The 23517-nt window shown below is 36.3% G+C and overlaps 1 long non-coding RNA gene across 4 annotated transcripts; it reads left to right on the forward strand.

Annotated features, from left to right (window-relative positions):
- The first annotated feature begins 4068 nt into the window (after nucleotides 1-4068).
- LOC126586780 (uncharacterized) lies at nucleotides 4069-23213 on the forward strand. Of its 4 annotated transcripts, XR_007610897.1 has the most exons (6): nucleotides 4081-4191; nucleotides 5057-5165; nucleotides 16962-17061; nucleotides 18895-18958; nucleotides 19214-19294; nucleotides 23033-23213. It is a non-coding gene; the product is annotated as an uncharacterized LOC126586780 (long non-coding RNA). The 4 variants fall into 4 exon arrangements; XR_007610898.1 differs by lacking the exon at nucleotides 23033-23213 and having other exon boundaries at nucleotides 4069-4121; nucleotides 19214-19881; XR_007610899.1 differs by lacking the exon at nucleotides 19214-19294.
- The last annotated feature ends 304 nt before the right edge of the window (nucleotides 23214-23517 follow it).

Here is a 23517-nt window from a genome sequence, read left to right on the forward strand (position 1 = left end):
TAGGTCACACACCTATGATAGTACTAGTGGCATTATATGGATGATGATAAAACATAATTAATTGTCAATTAATTGGGCCATTTGGATTGGGTTTTAATTAATACAAATTTGGGCTTTAGTTACTTAAGAGGGATCCAAGTCACAAGCTCAAAGGCTAAAGTGATGGATATGATTCAAGGAGAAAGTCTGCTTAACATGAGCCCACTATAGGGTGTTCTATGTCCCAAATGCTAAGATTTTCCCTTTGAGAAAACAGACAAAAACCTAGCTAAAACTCTCTAGTGTGCCCAAGAGATTTAATCCAACTAAGTTATCTTGCTGACAAAATAGAATCCTTCACTCCATCATTCGTCCTTGGTGTATACTTTTAGAGGCTCAACATTTGGAAAACTTTCTTAATCATTATGACGAGGAAGAAAACAAGCACAAGGATGATCCTACAAAGTAGCACACGTGTGACTAAAGATTCATGTAAGTTAATCTCTTTGTTGTCTTTATTTTGTTACATTATTAATTTACAACCAACCGCATATGTAATTAGGATTACAAATCATTGTTTATTTAATTTCGTCGCTGTGTATTTAATTATTATATTAAATTAATTCCAATTATATGCCTAGAAGTCTAACAATTTGTCAGCTAGCTTTGCAAATGAAGTCGGTCGAATTCACATACACTCCTCGTTTTTGTAAGGGAGCGGCTCACCTAGGAGAGATTTTTTCAGTGTGATTGGTATACGGAGTGATACATCACGTGCTATTATACAAATGATGAGATATGTGTGTTAAAAAGTTAATAACTTAAAAAACAAAATATCTCACCGCTTACATAAAAACACGTGGTGTACCACTCGTATTTGATGTGAGAATTACTTGACACACAAATTAAACCCTCTTTTTGACAATTGTAGTATAGATGTAAGTAGGGTATCGTTCTAGGCCGGGGATTAGGAGGGATTGCTAATCTATTCTAAATTAATTTAAAAATATTAAACAAGACTCAATGATACAAAACTAGGCTAAAAACTCTAATAACTCGAAACACACTTAGGATGACTCAAAATAATGAAAATGATCTGATTAGACACTAAGAACTGAAATGGACGGAAATTGAATTAAAAGACTAACAATAATGAAAACTAATTAAATAATATAATTTAATAATGGATGGGTGTTTGGTTTTGATGAAAAGTAAATTAAACTTAATTAAATTACAGAATTGACAAAAACATAAAATTAAGGTAAAATGATAAATGACGGACTAGCTAGAGGGTTCTTCTCCACACATGACACATAAGCAACCTAAATTGATTTTCAGTTGTTCTTTCAATAAATTGTGAATTTCAATACTCCAGATTAACCGTGAACAACACTTTTTTTAATCTTCAAGTTTTCCTTAAGTTATTGAATTGGACGGGAAAACGCATACAACAATTCAAAACATTCTTCAAAAGTCCCCTACGTGAAAAGCACAATAGAGATACAATCAAAGATCATTAAACTTTGTGAAAACTATAAGCATTGACGAGGCATTCGTAACTATGAAAAGCATGATACTCTTGCCAAGAATTTACTTAACGTGATTGTGACTAGCAACCTTTACTACTTGTGAAAATAAGTTCATAACGATTAGGTGAAATTCACTTATATTCTAGCATCAAATTCATGCATGTAAATTAAGCGTGCACTCTCAACCAACATACACAAATCAGTTTTTATACGAACGGATAAGTAAATTGAAATCACAACTTATGAAATCACAACCGAAGGTAATCAATTCATATTACAAATATATTCATGGCTTTGAATTAACCTCTAGCCAAAATAAATTTAATTACACATTATTAAAACAAAAATAAAATAGAAGTTTGGAAAGATTTAACCGAAAGAGGAAAGAGTGAAGGTTTCTGTGCTATTTCTGCGCCTAGCAAGTCCCTGACTTGCCCTCCTTCCAATTCCCCGTGTCTTACGCTGCTCTCACGCTGCCAAAGGCAGCGTTCTCTCCGTTCTCCTTTCTCACGGCCAGCTTCTTTTCAAACCTGCCCTCTATTCTATTTTCCTTTCCGTCAGTCTACCCGCGTCAATCTCTCTCTCCCCTCGTTTTCTCTCCGCAGCTTCACGCTGCCCAAAGGGCAGCCCTCTGCCTTCCCCCCCCCCAATTATTTTTCTGTTCCGCGCCTCTTATCTCCCCCCGTTCTCACCCTGCTGTAAAGACAGCCCCCTGCTGTCCTCCGCACTACTTCCTTTATTTTTTATATTTTTTTCTTTCTTTTTCAGCTGCTAAGGCAGCTTCCTGCCTTTTTTTATTTTATCCCGCTGCCCAAGCAGCTCTCCACAATCCTCCTTTCACGCTCGTAGATGTCTCCTTGGATTCTTTTTTTATTCTTTTTGTCTCTCCAGCTGCCAAGCAGCTGTTTTTATTCTCTTTCAGCTGGTCAACCTGCCAATCCCACCGCGGCTTGCTTTTATTCCCCTTAGCTGTCTCCTTTTATTTTCATTTAGTTTCTAGCAGCCCCACATAGCAGAAAAATAAGTACTTCGATCATGTTACTCCTACAAACACAATATATCAAAAGTATCATAAATACTTAAAGCTTCCAACTAAATTAGACAAGAAAAGAAATATAAAAGGATGAAATATATAGTTTAAATATTGGTTTATCATTTAGCATCACAATGGGTTAGCAATATTGTAATTTAAATTTGCTTTTGACGAATTTATTACATAAAATTTCACTTGTTCTATTTTTATTTTCTTTGCATAACAAATTCTATAAACACAAAAAATAACGTAAATAGCTTAAAATATAAAGAACTAACTAAGAAAAGATGAGTGAATTCGAAGTAAAAATATATATAAATATGATCCGATCAGTATTCCCGTCACAATGAAAAATTTCTCCTCACTTAGTGGCTTCCTTTCCAGATAAAACTAGATGGTCTCATAAATAAGGTTTGTTGTTTTCAAAATATTTGTTTAAAGTTTTAATCAAGGTTGTAAAGATTTCTATTTAAGTTTAATAAAGAGAATTGTTATTAGCATTCCAAAAATCTTATTCTACACTCCAAATTTTCTATACGAGGAAAGAAAAATACACTTGTGAGGAGTGTACAATGAGATTTTTAAAGTGCCAACAACACTTTCCTTAATAAAACCTAGTATCGTTTGACAAAAAAAATATTATGATCGACAATATTATTTAATATATTTAAGTGGTGTTTGTAATATAGAAGAAAAATTATAGAGCAATCATGAAAGTGAGTGCTAGATCTGACATTTTACATCTAACCTGTTAAAATTAGTATTTGGACGAATGATTTACGAGTCGGGTTGTTAACAGTGAATCTGTTAATGACTCATTAAATAAGGGGTCATTTTGGATCAATCCACGAAACCGTTAACATTCATTAAGATCCATTATTGAAGGCTTTTGTGTAATTTCAATAGATGTAATCGTGAAAACCCTTGGTCCCTCGGTCTTGTACTGTTGCACACCGTTTGCTCTCTGGTTCGCCTTGCTTCTACCCATGGTCTAAAATATCCATAATATCTCGATATTTTCATCGAAATTTTCGTGTTTTTGGACTACCGATATTTTTTTGGACTACCGATATTTCTGATATCATCGATATTTTAGACCTTGCTAAGTCACTCATGTATCTTACCATGCAATGTATAAAGTGTAAAATATTGTACTAATTCATTATATATAAATGATTATGGTGTGTTTAAACTTCTTTCATTAATTACTACATATTTTCTACATTCACAATGTTTGCCAGCTCGCTATATAATCAACTTAAATCAGTTATATCTATCATGCAATGCATTTCCTTCCAATTTTTTGTGATAAACTTATAGATAATTGACTAAATAAACATCCTGCAAAGTTTCAATGAAAATTTCTAAGTTTTTCTTACAATTTCCGTGGTTTTTATTCACTTTTTATTGATATCGATAATATCCCGATATTTCCATCGAAATTTCCGTGTTTTTGGACTATCGATATTTCCAATATCATCGATATTTTATATCTTGCTTCTACCTAGTGGCTCACTTTCTCTCCCTCATCTTCTTCCTAAAAAGTCAAGGTTTTACTGAACTCCCCCACTCTATCTCCGGTAAGCTCTGATTCCCTTCAACAACTTCTTCCATGGCGATTACTTTTCGTTTGTGCGGATTATACTTTTGGTATATTTTTTATTAGTTTTTACTTGAGCTTGGTTTTAGGTGATGCTCAGAACAGCTTCGAGTTAGTTTGGAATTAGTTGATTAGTGTTGGATAATTTCGATTACGATTGTGCTTTCTGTGTGTGATTGGATCATAGATTTTGGGGTTTCTAGGGTTTTGTTTTTGCTGCTTTAGGAAGTTAAGAACTAGTTCTTTGATTTTCTAAAAAGCATGCTCAAATTTCCCAGCCTAAACTTGGCTTGAGAATGCTTATAGCAGTTCTAATAGTAGCTTTTGAAGGCCAGAAGAAGAATGAAACCAGTAATCATGTACCCCCACTGCTCAGTGGGAACTAATTCACTTACTCATAACACATCCTTGATGAAATTAAGTCAAAATCGCATTATCCCTTTCAGATGGAATAGAAAAATAACCACCCAGAAAAAAAGCAAGTCTGTATTGTAGTTTCTTTTGATTGTCTTACTTTAGTTAGATTACCAATATAAGGTTTATTTGCATTATTCTTCTGACCTTTGTATGAAAATGGATTAACCATAGCCAAATGAAATGATAAACTTATTTATTTGTCATTCTCCAAAAGAGTTTGTATATCTTTAGTTGAGTTCCTTTGTCTCCTCTGTTTTGGTGTTTTTCCGATCTTGAATGTACTTGAGACTTTTTCTTTTTGTTTGTTGAATATTTGACATCTTTTTTATTTGTAATTATTGTTGTTCTGTTCTTGGTACGTGCTTAAGACTTAAGCTGAACAACATCTATAATCTGTAAATGAAGTTGTTGTTCTATTACTCATGTTACATGGATGCTTAATCGTTGATTCGTATTATAATTGTTATTACCGTCGCTTTTTGTTTATGGTTAATGCAGACGGATCTTGATGAAGAGGACAATGAGGCTATGGAAATGTCAATGGTGAATCTAGGTACAACAAGTGCACCAAGTCCTTCAAAGAGAAGGGCTAAAGGTATACGAGTAGGTAAGATACGCCAAAAGAGATCTTGTGTTTGGAGGTAATCTCCGCAGTGCTTCCATTGAATCATCCACAATATGGTTGTCCCTTTGAACCTAGATCTTGGGATCTCCAGTCAATTAGGTTGGGTTGCTATTATGGCAATTCTTAAGATATAGGCTTTTAACCCATTCCCCTCGATGATACAACTTACTCTCTAGTCAAACCTTTAAAAATTGGTGCCACTAGGTTGACTACTCATTATATGGCCATCACAAACTTTATATCTATGTATGGAAATTATTTCCTTTGAGAGTAGTTATTTTCCAATGTTACGTCTTTCAAAACATGTTAGGACTTACAAAGTAATTTGCTAATACTCAGGTACATTCCCCCATATTTAAGGTATTTGCTAGAAGATCTCCAACCTTTCAATACCTTAAAACTTCAATTATAAGAGTAATTGTTATCTCTTTCTAGAAGCAAGTTATTTTTACATTCTTTTTAAGTATATTTCATTCTCAAAAATAGCTAAGCCACTCCCCCACAATTCACACACATTGCGGTTGCTTTAATGTTATTAATAATTCACTTTCATACTTTAAAAAGTAGTTACCAATGAAGGTATTGTCTCTTTATCTTATCTTTACTTCTAGACTTTCAAGCCTCATAAGTCATTTCTATGAAAAGCACTTCTCTTGGCACTCCTTTTACTTTCAACTATCCATACTTTTTGTTTCTTGAAATTAAACAAGAACCATAGTCAGATATTTATCACAACGTGATACCAGGTTTGGATATTGAACCATATATTTATATACATAAAGGGAAAGCCCTAGTTTGGTGAAGCTTTCAATATTCCCATAATGTCCTCATTCAATAAAAAAGACAACACAAAAGTAATTGCTTATAATAGGGGTAACATAGTAAAATGAAACACAACACACGTGAGAGGTGCTTACGTGAGATATACTTTTTCTGCAATGAATGTGGCCCCCTTAGATTAAAAAAATGGATGATGAAAACATCACTCCGATTTTTGATATAAGCACTATCCAACTATCCAAACAAACGACAGTTGCAATGATTTGATGATGGAAACTGTCATCTTCAAGTACAACCCACGTTCTGAAAAGGAGATTGGGTTTTCATTTTCAACCATTTTTCAAATTTGCTTCTCCGTCGACACTCAGTATTCACCCATCGGCACCCTAAGCCCATGCCTCTACCACAAACTCCGTTTTTTATTTTGGTTCTGTTGAGAATATTGCGTTTAAGAATGGGAAAAAGAAGAACAAACTTCGGAAATCAAAAAACAAATAACCAAGATAAATGGCACCAAGAATTTACGTGATTCGGCAATATGTGCCTACGTCCACGGGATAGCAACAATCTTTAACTATATCAATAATGAGTATAACCAATAATCTTGGCAAATCTCTAGAACTAGGATTTGACGAAAAACCTAAAAGAACGAGAACAAGAAATACACTATCTTTTTTCTTTTCTCTTGCACACACCTTGCCCTTACAATATTTTCTCACTCTAATCCCTTGAGTGGTATACAACTTATTGTTTTGCTCCCTTCAATTCAAAACTAGTACAATAGCCCCTTTATATAGACATAATAAAGGTCTTCTTCAATAAGGATTATTAATCCTAATTGGAATCTAGCTATGAATCCTACTCCAATTGAGAAACTAACTCCAATTTGGTAAACAACTCTAATTGGGAAAACAACTCCAATTGGGAAAATAATTTAATCCTCTAAGACTATAATTCCTTATAGACTTAGTGTTGGAAGTATGCCCACAAAGCCACTCATTTGATGTAATAGCTTTTGGAATACTTATTGTATTAAACTTTTATATGTTTAATGAAGGGCAAAGCTTATTGTTAATCACTATTTATTGTATCATGTGTTTAAGCAATAAGGGAATCCAAGGAATGTATTTGTTCTAAGAGAGAAGTGATCTAATGAGTTAGATTATCGAGACCTCTCTCTTATGATCATTCCTAAAACGTTCCTAGCCATAGGATTGCCAATTGGGCATTGACAATCCGCTAAGGTTAGTATGTGTTATGTTGACTCAAACGTGAGTATGAACTAGTCTCAAGTCATTTGGTGTTGGACACTGAGACAAACACATAGTTGCTCGAAAGAGTAATCGAGTACACTGAACGTCGATCAAAAGAGAGTTCGAACATACATGTCATGTATGAACTCTAAAGTTGCAATATGCAAAGTAGTCCTTTGACCTGAGGCATCATAGATGTCTAATGGTTAGGTCCTTGATCTTTGATCATGTCAATGGCATTCCTTCGGATTGTCCACGGCATTGTTGGGGTCAAGCTATCTAGTCATGTAGGCATATGAATGCACAACAAGGGATCTCTAACCTTCCATGGTGGAAGGAGAATACTCTAAGATATGATTCTAAAGTCTTTGGCCAAAGCATATGAATATGACTTAGGAAGTTTGTTCCAAATCATATTCAAAGGAATCATATAGGAAAGTATCACATTGGATAGTAGACATGAAACAAACTATCACTTAAACAATGTGATTAAGAGTATTGTATTAGAGAAGGACCGTATTGCATTGTAGTTGTAACTGGATAGGTTCTCCAACCAATTCTACTTAGCTTGGGTAACCATGATATGCTGCTAGGTGTCACTCATGGTTTGTGGAAGCCCTGAAGATTAGCAAGCACTAATCTTAAGGGAGAATTGAAATGTGGTTTCAATTCACAATCGATCGTTAAGAGTAACATCGCCCACTGCCTCACTAATTGGACTAATGGATCGCACACCACATAAGGATGTTAGTGAAGAAATTATATGAAATGGATAAGCAATTAAATGGTTTAATTGAAGAATGGTCAAGATTAATTAATTAGTTAATTAATTATACGAAAGGTTCGTATTGGGCTTATATGTTGGTTTTGGGTTTCGGGGCCCAAAAGTGTTTTGGTCCACAAGGCCCATTATGTTTAAGTTGTATGACAACTAAAACAAAATGGGCAAATTAGCCCAATAACAAGGAGAGGCCGGCCATTAGGGTGAATGGGCAAGCTTGCTTAATTGCAAGTTTGCCACTCACCAAAGAAAAATGTTATAAAAGCAACTTTATAGCAATTTTCTCATTAGGGTTTTCTAATAGAAATTGGGTGAAACATTTTTCTCTCTTTTTCTACATAGAGGCCGGCCACTTAGAGTTTTTTTACTAGCATCTAAAATCTCTCTAAGTCATCCATATCATCTTCACAATATACAACCTTGGTGAAGAGACTTAGAGACATCAAGCTTTTGATGTTTTTGGAGAACAAATCCTTTTTCCTCTAATCATCAAAGGAGCACTAAAGGGAGGAAAACACAAGGAGGATTCAAGGAGCTTGGAGGTGACTTGAAGGCCTTCCACTTGGGTGAATCCCTTGTGTAAACAAGGATGAGCTTCAAGGGTAAAGAATCACTAAATCTTTACTTCTCTTTAATTTTGTTAAAGAGTTTATTTTGGTTCACCATATACTAGGCTTTGAAAGTCATGGGTTTTATGAATTGTTTTTGGATGCATGCCTACTTTAAAGTGTTGATAGCTTGCATGTGTATTCAAATGTTCATACTTGTTCTTAGCTAGGACAAAATTTTTCCTTCAAGTGGTATCAGAGCCTAGGCCTAGTTTATGGTGAATCCTTTTGGGTTTTGTGATGTTCATATTTTGTGATTTAAATGTTGTAAATGTTACAAGCTTTGTTCTTGCTTTTGAATATATAAATTTTGCTAGAAAATTTAGCATCTCAAATGTTGTAGATGTATTTCATTTAAGCATGAATATTGGAACTAAAATTTGGTGCCATGAGTTTTGGGAAATTCGGCCAAATCCTTAGGGTGATTTTTTGGGTTCATGTTTGTCTTGTTAAAATGGTTTTAAGGTGACTTTTGGAACCCCTAAGTACCCTAGGATATTAGCCCTCTTTTGAGAGGTGAAAAATTGAGTTTTGGTGAATGAAAACATCCATGGAACTATTATGAGTTTTCATGGTGTTCTTCATTGTTCTTGGTGTTCTTGCCAAGAACATAAAGTTTTGAAGTTTTGATTCAAAAGTTTTATGTTTATCATAAAGTTTTGGTATATAATTGATTTATTATTTGATGGGTGATGTTATTGGTGAGATGTGATGAAATGTTTTAATGTTTGTCTAAACTCATTAATGTTTTTACAAAACCTTTTCTTACAAACCATCACCTTCACCTTTAACCTCACCTAATAAAATCAACTTGCAAAAACTTTTTAGAATTTTTTCAATTTTTCATAAAATGGCCGGCCACCCCTAGTGGGGGTCCTTTTGGGGCCTTTTGTGCAATTAACATAAAGTTTTGATACTTTTGTGTTTTTGCATTTTGGCCCAAAAGTTTACGTTTTTACGTTTAGGCCCTAAAACTCTAAAGGACAAATTGTTTTGATCCTTTAATGATGTTTTTACATTATTAAAATTTTGGGATCTAGTTGTATTTACATGAAGTTGTGGACTATTGTGTTTATACAAAGTGACCCCAAAAGTTTTTTGTATTTGCATTATGGCCCAATTGTTGTGGTCATAGTTTCCTTTTGGCCCAAATAAAATGAGAACAAAATTGTTTTGTCTCTTTAATGAGAATTGGATTTTCATTCTATTTAGTTCCATTTAAATCAATTCTATGGATCCAAAAACCAATTGTTTAAAGTTGTTTTCTTAGTTAATATGATTGATTAAGAAAAGGGTGATTATGAACCAAAGGCCACGATAATTGAGCTATGTGATTGGCCGATATACATTTTGAATGTTTGGGTTTTTAGTAGTATAGATTTGAATGTAATTTGATTAATTCAATTTGTTGTAAATGGACATAAGTCCATCATTTGATTTGTGTTGTAAAAGGGCATAAGCCCTTATTATTATTTCATGTATTCCTTTTTGTTTATATGTATGCAAAATGGAATAGTTGGGTCCAACGCCCAATAGGAAATAACGGTTTAATTGGATTAAACGCGTAACTAAAATCAACAACTATCTACCTTAAACCCAAGGTCCAACACAAGGCTCGTGTTGGATCAAATCAAACGGTTCATAATCATCCTAAAACCTAGTATGACTATATAGTCCATATGAGGATGCAATGCATTCGTTAGTAGTTTCATATAGTCTCGCTTGTTTCAACGAAACAGTGGGAGTATTATATGCTACTAAATCATATTGACTTGGACCAATAGTTATGATAGGCCCAAGTTCTTTTAATGTGATTAAAATGTTTTGATGTAGCCCAAAACTACTCCCTCAAATCAAATATTAAGTTGATAAGCGAGAGATGTTTTGAACATCTCTTCGTAGGCCTTCCACCGTGGTGGGTTCCAAGCGTTTGTGACTCATGCACCGGCTTCACCCTATCATGGGGAAGTACAAAGCATGTGCTTACATCCAGGAGGAATCCATATACATATGATGAGGTGAATGTAGGCAACGAGGATAGCCGACATCGTATCATCGTGAGGCTATTCTTGAACCCCTATACAAACTAAGCATGGTGGGAATAACTTAACTAAGTGCAATGAAGCCGACATCGTATCATCGTGAGGCAACATTCTCTAGAGGCCAAACGGATGGGTAATTACAAAAGTTGTAAATGAATAAAGCGTTATTCTCTCATCATTATTTTTGCTAGCCAACATCGTATCATCGTGAGGTGGGCTTGGTAATGGTGAGTCTCCCATAACCCGCTAAGAGTTCAATATAACTCTCGAATTCTATTGAGGGATGTGGAATTTGCCAAAAATAGTGGGTGGTACTATTTGATTCAAAGACCCAATCAAATAATTTTAAACAAACAATCTAATGCGATTTCTGTTATGTTATGTAGTGAACGACATGCCTAAAATTATACCCACCATTATACTTGACAAAAATGGCCTTAAGGGCCAACGCTTCCTTGCTTGGTATCGCCACATTGAGAATGTCTCAAAGGTGAAAGACATATTGTATGTGCTTAAGCAATCCCCTCCTCATGTACCTCCTACGAAATTAGCTTCAAAGGAGGAGTGTCAAAACTATGTTAGACACTATGAGGACGACTTACAAGCCAAATGCTTAATCCTCACTTCACTTAGTAAGGAGCTTATGAAGCTACATAAGCACATGGACACTTCTTGTGCCATGGTTGAAAGTTTGCATAAGATGCATGACATTGAGACTAGTAATGTACGATTCTCAAATGTTTGTAGTCTAATGAATGCCAAAATGGCAATGGGGACATCGGTCCATAAACATGGACAAAAGATGGAAAAGATATTTAAAGATCTTAAAAGTTTAGGAACTTCCATCGATGGGAAAATGGCCCAAGATTTTTTCCTTGCATCTCTCTCGGATGATTTCACTAAGTTTATTGTAAACTATAAAGTGAATAAATTCGATCATTCTTTGAAAGAGATGATTGACATGTGCTGTAAATTTGAAAAAGGTTTCAAAATAGACAGTGGGAGTGAGAATGCAAACATAAGGAAAAGGTTGCATAAGAAGAAGGCAAAGAAATCCAAAGGAACATGCTTTCATTGTGGAAAGGATGAACGTTGGAAGAAGAAATACAGGGTGCACATTGCGAGCCTTATGACACGAACTTTTGAAGAGACTATTTCTGTCATAGAGAGTGCTTTTACAGTGAGCTCCAGTTCCTGGATATTTGATTCAGGCGCTAGTCAACATATCTATAATACGATGCAGGGACTAGTGGGGAGCAAATCACTGCGCAATAATGAGATGGTTGTGCGAGTTGGGAACGGCACTAAAATCTCTGCAAAAGCAATAGGCACCTACATGCTTAACCTACCATCTGGGGAAGTCCTGGAACTTAAAAATTGTTTATATTTTCCTTCATGTATAAAGAATTTGATTTCCATCTCTAAGCTTTTACGAGATGGGCACTCAGTATTGTTTGACAAAATGAGTTGCACTTTATACTTGAACGGTCGTATTATCTCTCATGGTAATATGATAGAGGGACTTTTTCACCTAGAGACGAATAGTGGGATGCACTGTATTGCGAGCAGGAATACCTCAAAACCCAAAAGGGCTAGAGAAGAAGTTAACCAAGAAAAGATGTGGCATCTTAAACTTGGACATGTGAACCTTGAAAAGATTCACAAGATGTCGAAAGACGGATACATCCACCCATTAGGTAATGACCGGATGGGTACTTGTGAATGTTGCTTGAAAGGGAAAATGACCAAATCTCCATTTACTGGAAAAGGAGAGCGTGCCACTGAAATTCTAGGGTTAATCCACACTGACGTATGTGGACCTATGTCTACTACGTCGAGAGGAGGCTTCTCCTACTATATCACATTCACCGACGATCACTCTCGGTTTGGCTATGTGTATCTTATGAAGTACAAGTCAGAATCCTTTGAAAGGTTCAAAGAATTCAAGAATGAAGTTGAGAAGCAAACTGGGAAACAGATAAAGATCCTAAGATCGGATCGAGGGGGTGAATATCTGAGTAACGAGTTCCTAGATTACCTCAAAGAGTGTGGAATAATATCACAGTGGACTCCACCGGGAACTCCACAACTCAATGGAGTTTCTGAAAGGAGAAATCGAACCTTGATGAACATGGTTCGTTCTATGATGAGTTCTGCTGATCTACCAGTAACATTCTGGGGATACGCTCTATATACAGCAGCTTACTTGCTTAATAGAGTACCTTCCAAATCAGTTTCACAAACGCCCTATGAGATATGGCATGGAAGAAAGCCAAGTCTTAAACACATTAAGATTTGGGGTTGTGAAGCATATGTCAAGAAGCTTGAAGCTACTAAGCTTGAAGCGAGATCAGTAAGATGCTATTTTGTGGGATATCCTAAAGAAACTATGGGATATGAGTTCTACCATCCTGACGACCAGAAAGTCTTTGTCGCCAGAACTGCTAAGTTTCTAGAGGACGAATTCGTTCTCAAAGGGACTATAAGCAAACAGATGGAAATTAATGAGATTAATAATGAACCACAAACAAGCACTAGACATATTGACAACCCTGTTCCTGAACCCCTGGCTCCACGTAGATCTGAACGGGTTAGTAAGCCACCTAAGAGGTATGGCTTAGACAATGACTTTGATGAATTGTACCTTCTAGGTGACAATGAAACAAAGGAGGACCCTAGAGACTACATTGAAGCAATGTCCGACATTGATTCAAAGAGATGGCAAGAGGCCATGAAATCCGAGATGGATTCCATGTATCAAAATCAGGTCTGGACTCTTGTAGACCCTCCAGAAGGTATTGTACCAGTTGGAAACAAATGGGTCTTCAAGAGGAAGATAGGCGTTGATGGGAACGTGGAGACTTATAAGGCTAGATTGGTAGCCAAGGGTTACAGGCAAAGAGAAGGGATTGACTATGAAGAAACTTTCTCTCCTGTAGCCATGATTAAGTCCATTCGGATTTTGCTTGCTATAGTTGCGTACCATGATTATGAGATCTGGCAAATGGACGTGAAGACGGCCTTTCAGAACGGCTACCTAGAGGAAGAGCTCTATATGACTCAACCCGAAGGTTTCGTGTCCAAGTCTGAAAAGACTAAGGTATGCAAGCTTCAAAGGTCCATTTATGGACTCAAGCAAGCCTCCAGGAGTTGGAACATTCGTTTCGACACTGAAATCAAAACGTTTGGTTTTACTCAAAACGAAGACGACAATTGTGTTTATCAAAAAGTCGTTGGGGATGCAGTAGTATTCCTAGTGTTATATGTAGATGACATATTACTATTCGGGAATGACACTGCAATACTTTCTTCTGTAAAAGTGTGGTTGTCCAAAACCTTCCACATGAAAGATTTAGGAGATGCATCTTATGTACTTGGGATAAAGCTCTATCGTGATAGATCCAGAAAATTAATTGGATTATCCCAATCTATGTACATTGATAAGGTGCTAAGTAGGTTCGAGATGGAACAATGTAAGAAAGGCTTTCTTCCTGTAAGACATGGAATTCACCTTTCTAAGTCCATGGAACCTAAGACTCCTGAAGAGATAAGGCATATGAATAGAATTCCTTATGCTTCAGCCATAGGAAGTCTCATGTATGCCATGATATGCACAAGGCCTGATATCGCATATGCTGTGAGCATTACTAGTCGATATCAATCTAACCCAGGATTAGAACACTGGGCAACTGTCAAGACGGTCCTTAAGTACTTAAGAAGAACTAAGGACATGTTCCTCGTATATGGAGGAGCATCAGAGTTGCGAGTGGAAGGCTATACAGACGCAGATTTCCAATCTGACGTCGATGATAGAAGTTCCAACTCCGGATATGTATTCACTCTGAATGGTGGGGCTGTTAGTTGGAAAAGCAAGAAGCAAAGTGTAATTGCTGATTCCACGACAGAGGCTGAATATGTCGCTACAGCTGAAGCCGGCAAAGAAGCGTTCTGGATGAAGAAGTTCATTACTGAACTTGGAGTGGTTCCAACCATTACATCACCAGTAACTTTGTACTGTGATAATAGTGGGGCGATAGCTCAAGCCAAGGAACCCAGGGCACATCAAAAGAACAAGCATTTTGATAGGCGCTTTAATATCATTAGAAGATATGCTGCCGAGAGGAAAGTCAACATCCTCAAAGTTGCCTCAGCCGATAACGTAGCAGATCCACTGACAAAGCCAATGTCTCAAATCCAGCTTGATCGTCATATGGATAAGATGGGTATTAGATACATGGGAAGATGGCTTTGAGTGCAAGTGGGAGATTGTTGGAAGTATGCCCACAAAGCCACTCATTTGATGTAATAGCTTTTGGAATACTTATTGTATTAAACTTTTATATGTTTAATGAAGGGCAAAGCTTATTGTTAATCACTATTTATTGTATCATGTGTTTAAGCAATAAGGGAATCCAAGGAATGTATTTGTTCTAAGAGAGAAGTGATCTAATGAGTTAGATTATCGAGACCTCTCTCTTATGATCATTCCTAAAACGTTCCTAGCCATAGGATTGCCAATTGGGCATTGACAATCCGCTAAGGTTAGTATGTGTTATGTTGACTCAAACGTGAGTATGAACTAGTCTCAAGTCATTTGGTGTTGGACACTGAGACAAACACATAGGTGCTCGAAAGAGTAATCGAGTACACTGAACGTCGATCAAAAGAGAGTTCGAACATACATGTCATGTATGAACTCTAAAGTTGCAATATGCAAAGTAGTCCTTTGACGTGAGGCATCATAGATGTCTAATGGTTAGGTCCTTGATCTTTGATCATGTCAATGGCATTCCTTCGGATTGTCCACGGCATTGTTGGGGTCAAGCTATCTAGTCATGTAGGCATATGAATGCACAACAAGGGATCTCTAACCTTCCATGGTGGAAGGAGAATACTCTAAGATATGATTCTAAAGTCTTTGGCCAAAGCATATGAATATGACTTAGGAAGTTTGTTCCAAATCATATTCAAAGGAATCATATAGGAAAGTATCACATTGGATAGTAGACATGAAACAAACTATCACTTAAAAAATGTGATTAAGAGTATTGTATTAGAGAAGGACCGTATTGCATTGTAGTTGTAACTGGATAGGTTCTCCAACCAATTCTACATAGCTTGGGTAACCATGATATGCTGCTAGGTGTCACTCATGGTTTGTGGAAGCCCTGAAGATTAGCAAGCACTAATCTTAAGGGAGAATTGAAATGTGGTTTCAATTCACAATCGATCGTTAAGAGTAACATCGCCCACTGCCTCACTAATTGGAACCTAATGGATCGCACACCACATAAGGATGTTAGTGAAGAAATTATATGAAATGGATAAGCAATTAAATGGTTTAATTGAAGAATGGTCAAGATTAATTAATTAGTTAATTAATTATACGAAAGGTTCGTATTGGGCTTATATGTTGGTTTTGGGTTTCGGGGCCCAAAAGTGTTTTGGTCCACAAGGCCCATTATGTTTAAGTTGTATGACAACTAAAAAAAAATGGGCAAATTAGCCCAATAACAAGGAGAGGCCGGCCATTAGGGTGAATGGGCAAGCTTGCTTAATTGCAAGTTTGCCACTCACCAAAGAAAAATGTTATAAAAGCAACTTTATAGCAATTTTCTCATTAGGGTTTTCTAATAGAAATTGGGTGAAACATTTTTCTCTCTTTTTCTACATAGAGGCCGGCCACTTAGAGTTTTTTTACTAGCATCTAAAATCTCTCTAAGTCATCCATATCATCTTCACAATATACAACCTTGGTGAAGAGACTTAGAGACATCAAGCTTTTGATGTTTTTGGAGAACAAATCCTTTTTCCTCTAATCATCAAAGGAGCACTAAAGGGAGGAAAACACAAGGAGGATTCAAGGAGCTTGGAGGTGACTTGAAGGCCTTCCACTTGGGTGAATCCCTTGTGTAAACAAGGATGAGCTTCAAGGGTAAAGAATCACTAAATCTTTACTTCTCTTTAATTTTGTTAAAGAGTTTATTTTGGTTCACCATATACTAGGCTTTGAAAGTCATGGGTTTTATGAATTGTTTTTGGATGCATGCCTACTTTAAAGTGTTGATAGCTTGCATGTGTATTCAAATGTTCATACTTGTTCTTAGCTAGGACAAAATTTTTCCTTCACTTAGGACAACTTATCATGGGTTGAAAAAACCTAACAGGTTCGTTGTATCCTCCAACAAAGGTTCTCTTGGTTTATTTTCCGATTGTTATTTTCTTATAACAATTTAGCTTTTTGAGTGTTTTTTTTAATCATATTTGGTGCGTTTCCTGGGTACCCTCCTTATGTTTGTGTTTTCTTTATGTAGACTACTCTTCAGAAATAATTAGATTCGATGCCTCATTCTAATTCTACTAATCGCACGCACGCTTAAAGATCACTGAACAATCATTTCTGATTTCTTTCAGGTTTGCTCTCTTTCATGCTTTCGTTTCTCGAGCAAGTATATAAAAATCTGTTAACATTCATATATTTGTTTCTTTCATTGCTTTTTATATTTTTATTTTGGGTTAATCTCTGTTTACTATCCTCATGTTTCATGGTTTTCAACATTTACTACATCAAGTTTTTTTCGTCCCAGAGTCATACCTAAAGTGTAAATTTTGGGATAGTCTCATACATCCGTTAGTCAAACCGTTAATTCTACAGTTAACTGATGACGTGGCACCCATTTGGACAATGACTGGGCGCCACGTTTCATTCAAAAATATTAAAAAATTAATTAAATAAAAGTTAAAAGAAAAAACCCCTTCCCTTCTCCCCCCCAACCCAAAAGAAGAAGAAGAAGAATCCAGAAGAAGAAGAAGAAGGAAAAAAAAAAAAAAAACCCAGTCCCACGCCCAACCCACAAGAAGAAGGAAAAAAAAAAAACAAAAACCCAGTCCCGCACCCAACCCAGAAGGAGGAAAAAATAAAATAAAAACACAAACCCAGTTCGTCCTCCCCCCCCCCCGCCCAAAAAAATAGTTCCATCACCAACCCAGAAGAAGAAGGAAAAAAAAAACAAACCTAGTTCGTCCTTCACCCCCCGCCCCCCCCCCCCCCAAAAAAAAACCCAAAACTTCCCCCAACCCAAAAAAAGAAGAAGAAGGAAAAAAAAAAAAAAAACACAAATCCAGTTCTTCCTCCCCCCTCCCCCCCAACCAACCCAAAACTTCCCCCAACCCAAAAAAAAAAAAAAAGAAGAAGGAAAAAAAAAAAACACAAACCCAGTTCGTCCCCCGCCCCCCCCCAACCCCAACCCAAAACCAGTTCCATCCCCAACCCAGAAGAAGAAGAAGAAGAAGGAAAAAAAGAAGAAGAAGAAGAAGAAGAAGAAAGAAAAAAAAAAAAAAAACCAAACCCAGTTCATCCTCCCCCCCCCCAACCCAGAAGAAGAAGAAGTAAAAAAAATACCAAAAAACAAAAGAGATTGGAGATCGAAAACCAAGCCCAGTTGAGAATTTCAAATATTTGATCAGGAACAAATAGAACCACTTCTAGAACTAGGGAAAGAAAAGAGAAAGATAACAATTACCTAAGAAGAAGGAGGGAATCGAGGTCACGACGGCGGGAGGGAGACTTGGCGGACAGATTGTAGAAGAGGATGGAGGAGAAAAGGAAGGGAAAGGGTGTGGGTTGCAAAATAGAGAAGGGAGAGAGAGGGTGCAGGGGGATGAGGAAGGGAGAGGGTGTGGCGCGGGGGGTTTGGCATTGCAAAGTAAAGAAATGGGGGAGGTAGAATACGGGAAGCTTTTAGGTTTTTTTATTTTATTTTATTTTTTTAAATTAATTAATTTTTAAAATTTTTTGAATTTTGTAATTTCCACGTGGACCCTTAATGACACGTGGCACCCAATCATTGTCCAAATGGGCGCCACGTCATCAGTTCACTGGAGAGTTAACGGTTTGACTAAATGATGTATGAGACTGTCCCAAAATTTACACTTTAGGTATGACTCCGGAACAAAAAAAACTTGATATACTAAATGTTGAAAACCACGAAACATGAGGGTAGTAAACAGAGATTAACCCTTTTATTTTATTACACAGGTTCACATACTGATTCAAATTCTATGAGAATATGCTACACTGATATTTTTGTTTCTCTCTATTATTACTTTTCCTTTACAATTTCAGTTTCTCAATTCATTGTCAGTTTTAGTCTTACTAACATTAGTTTGTAATTTGCAGTTTATACATCCTGTTTTATTCTAGATTTTGATTTTTTTTCTTCTTTGATTAATGAGCATTATGGTCAGGTATGGATGTCATGCATTAAGGAATTCCGGTCTCCTTAACTGGTTATTTGTGTCTTCACAATAGGTAATTTGTTCACCTTTCAACTGTTAGATGAAGCACACCCACACATAGAGATTAATCGTAAACAAAGTGCATTACAGAGAGTGGACATAGAAACTGCCATCCACACGTTTAAGAAGAGGAGAATAGGTTAATCAATTATTATCTACCCACAAATCATACAAAAAGGGAGAGAAAATTGACAAAATTTTCTGAAGGTCGAATTTTTGAATTGGTGAATACTTCAATCACCGCCCTTATTTTCTTCTTTCTTTGCAGAATTACAAAGAATGATGGGGCCTCTAGAGTGTAATTGCACGCTCCCAAGAGTTTGAATCACTTTGCTGGTGATTCCATTAGGTGCGTGCACCCTTATTCCAACAAACATTTCGAAATGACACAAAAACAGAAAAATCAGGGGAAATGGACAATTTGAAGGCATTCAGATTGAGTAATTTTGCGATTCTTTAGGTAAAGCAACAAAAATTGACAAGGTAGATACTATTTGACTGGAAGTTTGACAATTGCATGAATAACATTTAAATCATTACTTTATGCAAAGTGAAAACGAAAAACATGACAACTTTTTAGGGCGTGTATGGTAAAGAAAAAGTTCCTTTTTGCACAATACATTTAAAATATATGTAATATCCCACATCGCCCAGGGGAGTGATCCTTAAATGTATATTCTCATCCCTACATAGCACGAGGCCTTTTGGGAGCTCACTGGCTTCTAGTTCCATAGGAACTTCGAAGTTAAGCGAGAAGGAGGCCAGAGCACTCCCAGGATGGGTGACCCACTAGGAAGTTGCTCGTGAGTTCCTAAAAACAAAACCGTGAGGGAATGGTAAGCCCTAAGCGGACAATATCGTGCTACGGTGGTGGAACGGGCCTGGGATGTGACAAATGGTATCATAGCCAATCCCTGGTCGGAAGTGTGCCGACGAGGACGTCGAGGCCCTAAGGAGGGTGGATTGTAACATCCCACATCGCCCAGGAGAGTGATCCTTAAATGTATATTCTCATCCCTACCTAGCACGAGGCTTTTTGAGAGCTCACTGGCTTCGGGTTCCGTAGAAACTCTGAAGTTAAGTGAGAAGGAGGCCAGAGCACTCCCAGGATGGGTGATCCACTGGGAAGTTGCTTGTGAGTTCCCAAAAACAAAACCGTGAGGGAATGGTAAGCCCAAAGTGGACAATATCGTACTACGGTGGTGGAATGGGCCCGGGATGTGGTAGACCCGGACTGGGATGTGACAATATATCTCTACAATTACAATGAAAAAAAAAACTAACGTGCGTGCGGAGAGGCTAGTATTAATTATAGAAATGGGAGTGCTTTCTTTGGAAGAGGCGTTTGTTCAATTTGAACAGACATTACCTTATATGAATCGCATTGTTTCAGCAACCCATATATATAATACACGTCTGTTCAAAACCTCATATGTCTGCTAGTGTTACTTATAACGGGTAAAATGAAACCCAATACCCAACCATCCTCAACCATTAAATCAGCCAACCGTTCTCTGAAAATTCAGCACATCTCCTTTCTGTAAAAGGAATTCTTTCATGAACTGGTATGAATCCATTACACCTGGTGTTCACGTGGCTTTAACCGACATATCATTTCAATGTGTGCGTAAACTGACTATACTACAACATAGGGTTATTAAGCACTAAAGCCCAATCCTAACCTCATTGATTTCCAATAAGAAACCATTTTTCAAAAGCCACAATTGTTAGGAAACCATGATCCAGTATGTTGGGATGGGACCATAATTCCTCATCATCCAAATTAGTTGAAAGGTACATATATATATATATATATATATATAAGTAAGCCTCAGTAGCAATTCAAATTCATATATCTATTGTCATGACGGTTACAAAAATAGTCATGCCTTTACAGCATATCGCCCTTTCGCCAAGTAATGCATATGTAGAGATATATTTTCATATCATCTACAATCATGCCACTTCATATGGGCCTTGACGCAAGGGTACCAGTCCAACGACTGATCATCAGTATATACAAATATATACTTTTCTGCACGAACCACGCTCATGAATAACCGTGCTATTGGGAAGTTATGTAACATCCCACATCATCCAGTGGAGTGATCCTTAAATGTATATTCCCATCTCTACCTAGCACAAGGCCTTTTGGGAGCTCATTGGCTTCGGGTTCTGAAGGAACTCCGAAGTTAAGCGAAAAGGAGGCCAGAGCACACCCAGGATGGGTGATCCACTGGGAAGTTGCTCGTGAGTTCCTAAAAACAAAACCGTGTAGGAATGGTAAGCCCAAAACGGACAATATTGTGCTACGGTGGTGAAACGGGCTCGGGATGTGGTGGACTCGGGCCGGGATATGACAATATCTACATGCTTTTAGTATAACTGATTGGCTTAATTCCATCTAGATATTGACACTAGTTGAATAAAAATTACCCCATATATATAAAGTTCTAAAACTAATCACTGAAACATAATATAAATTAACATATATGCTATAAATTACCACAAAACAACCAATGTGCATGGTTTCAGTGGTTCCTCAAACGGTCATTTTGGTCATAGAAATTGTGTACAACTAGTGTGCATAACCTGGGTTTAAAGTATCTAATAATGCATTGACACATACATATATCAATCATATATAAAACACAAACCAATTGCGGGACTTGTAAGGAAAAACACATAGCAATAAGCAGGCAAAAGAAGCTTTGCAAATTTCAATGACAAATTAAAATTGCCAAATGATATGCATAACGATTGTAAGCAATATGCATAACGATATTAGACAAAAGGAATATGCATAACGATATTAGACAAAAGGAAGAACATGCAAAATTCTATCTCGCCAACAATAGCAAATAGACCTAAACTTGTCTTAAGACCCAATCAATCCAATCAATCAATCAAAATCCTACTCAAATAAAAGTTGGAGACAAACTTTTTGAGGTAGTATTTATATTTCTTATTGTGTTTTTATACTTTTTATATGCATCTTTATATTGTAAGTTGAGGTCTTTGTTTTTATTTTGTTTTTACTTTTAGAAATTTGTTAATACTTACCAAGATGGGTCAACTTCAATTGAAAAAAACTGAATTACGTCTATATATTGAAGAAAAGAGACTCGGTAGGAAGCAAGAGTTAGATATTCTTTTATGGTGGAAACTTGAGCAATTTCGTTATCTCGTACTTTCTCGTATGGCTTTTGATGTGTTAATAATTCTCATCTCAACTGTTGACTCGGAATCAACATTTAATATTAATGGTAGGGTGTTTAATTAATATCGTAGTTCTTTGACCAAAAACCATTCAAGCCTTTGCTATGTACTAGAGATTGGCTTTTTGGCAAAGGAGGTAGATGTTATATTACTTTGTATTTTTTTCCTATATAATAGATTGTAATTATTTTCCTTTTCACCTTTTATGTTTATCTTTAGAGAAAGAGGATGCTGACTTGGAAGAACTTACTGAAGAAATTTTTGACATGAGCCTTAACGAAAATTCGGGACAATGCTTCAATAGTATTAGTCTTGATTAAGCATGACATGTATTTTCACTTGTTCTTTTAAAGATATTTTATGTGATGTTTAATAATTAGGATGGACAATATAGTTTAAGTGATGTTTAATCACTAGATTCTGCTAGCCATCTGGTTCTCAGATTGATTCTGGGAGTACCACATATAGCTTAATAGGATTGTGCAAGATTAATGCTTACTTTTATTGTTCATTTGGTATCAAAACTAATCAAAATTTCATTTTATCCATTTATTTTTAATAGAAACAAATTAACACTGCATGCATCCTTTGTGTAGTAATTTTTTTTTTGAACAAAATATTTTGTGTAGTATTTAAGTTTTAATTTACTACATCATGTTTTCCCACCTTGTTAATTAGCACCTTGGTTTTGACTTGTCAAGGAAAAATTGGAGAGTTCCAATTTAGTCTAGGAAGCCAACTCTTATCAAGCTTGGCGTGAATGACATAATTGTGTTTTGTGATTCTAATTTAGTTTAGGAAGTCAAATCTTGTTTTGTGATTCTAAAATAACTGTGTTTTGTGCGTGTGTTATGCTTGTGTTTTGCAGATTTTTGGGTATTTGATAGGCAAATTCTTCCTTGAAGTGGCGATGTAATTGGGTGGTACATTCTTGATGATGTTGAATACACGTGCCCCACAATGTATAGTTATGCTACTCGATCACATTTTGCAAAACCCTTGTTATGGAGCTTTATTAATTAGTTGATATGGAAGATTGTAATTTGATATAATATATATATATATATATATGATGATGATGATGATGTTAGAATATTAGTTAATATGTGAAATTTTGATTAAATATGGATAACTTGTATTGGAAATGCAAAATTTGAAAAAACAAAAAACAAAAAAAAAGTTGTTAACGGGAAGTTAACAGGTGAAACTAGTGACTTATTAGATTAATGGGGTTGAGTTTGGGTGACCCGTTGGCTTAATGGGCTGGGTTGGGCTGACCCGTTAAATTAACAAGTCAGGTTAACCTAATCCAAATCCAATAACTCCAACCCGTTTACAGGTCTAGTGAGTGCT

This window comes from Malus sylvestris, chromosome 10, assembly GCF_916048215.2.
Source record: "Malus sylvestris chromosome 10, drMalSylv7.2, whole genome shotgun sequence".
NCBI lineage: Eukaryota > Viridiplantae > Streptophyta > Magnoliopsida > Rosales > Rosaceae > Malus > Malus sylvestris.